Raw genomic sequence first — 1600 nt, 5'->3', positions numbered from 1 at the left:
TGTGCAGGCAGATCCTGGAGTTCATGATGACTGAGTACCTCAATGGGTTGCAGACAGTGACATAACGATCATAAGACATCAGAGTCAAGAGGATACTTTCAGAACCTGTTATAGCTATATAAAACAGCATTTGTATTCCACAGCTAATCTGTGAGATATTCTTCCTGTCCATCCAGAAGTCAGTGACCATCTTAGGAACAGTAGTGGAGATGAGAATTAAGTCCCTGACAGAAAGCTGGCTGGGGAGCAAGTACATGGGTGTGTGGAGTCGAGAATCCACCCAAATTAGCAGGATCAAGATGGTGTTTCCAAAGAGGGCAATGATGTAACTCAGGAGAATGACATAGATAAGATAGCTAATATTTCCCATATCAGCAAATAGTCCAAGGAAAATGAAATCTGTGGTTGATGTGTCATTTCCTCTCTTCACGTCTATGTTAGTGTTGAGGTAGTCTGGGGAAACCCAATTAGAGTGTGAAGGATGGAAATTTCTCATCGCATATTGTTCCTGGATCAGTTGGCAAATAATCCACTGCATTTCTATGTCTTAAACCCAGGTGTAATACATTAGCTTATGTATCTTTCCTTAATACTTAAGTAGGATGGTCATTACAAAAGTCAAGTAGTTGAGTCATACAAAACCAAGTTTCAAGCTCTCTAGCTACGTGGTCTTGAGAAAATTACTAAATTTCTGTGAGCCTCAGTTCTGTCATCTTTAAAATTATGATAATAATAATGCTCACATCTGTAGCTGTTAACACAGAACAGTAACTATATTATCCTAAATCAAACTAATTATTTTCCTCCGTTTTCTCCCAAATCTCTTTAACTCTCTCATAATAAATATACCCCATTTTTCTTCTGTTTCAATTTGGTCTGTGAGTTCTTTAAAATTAAGATCAAAATTGTATTCAGTTTTGCATTCTCAAGAGCCCATCTGGCATGCTTCCTTATATATCTTATACGCTTGATCAGTATTTGCTGGACATACGCCTTTCAAAGCCCTATCATTACTTAGAGAAATTTAACGAATGGTTATTTTGAAAAATTTAAAATTTTCATTTATTCTATAACCATTTAAAATAATTCATTAGTTAAAATTATATTAAATGAATGTGTTAAATATTTATTTCTGTCACATTTGACCTATTTATGCAGTGAAATTTCTCATTGCTGATGAACGTTTATAACTGTCATAAACTATGAGTATTCTAACATCCTACACAATGATTATGCTTCTAGGATGTACTAAATCATTTGATTAATTATTACAGTGTTAATTTGAAAAGAGGTAAAATATGAGTGAATCAAACCTAGGTTTTCAATGATAATAAGCAAAATATTGTTATTGCTTCAGGAACATTTTACCATATGATAGGATGATATTTTCAGGCCCAGTTTCTCTTTCTTTGATATGGCCTTGTCTTCTGGCTTGCACACAGAATATTGTGTGAATGATTAACTTGCTTGTGTAGAACTTAATGTACTTTAATCTTTCTTCTCTCAACTGAATAATGGAGATTAAATACTAGATTATGGGAGAGGGCACTCATGTGAAAACCCACATGCAGACACTCAAGGGCCAAATGACTGATGAGTC

This window comes from Trichechus manatus, unplaced genomic scaffold (genome assembly GCF_000243295.1).
Source record: "Trichechus manatus latirostris isolate Lorelei unplaced genomic scaffold, TriManLat1.0 scaffold00181, whole genome shotgun sequence".
NCBI lineage: Eukaryota > Metazoa > Chordata > Mammalia > Sirenia > Trichechidae > Trichechus > Trichechus manatus.
Note: the sequence above shows the minus strand (reverse complement) of the source record.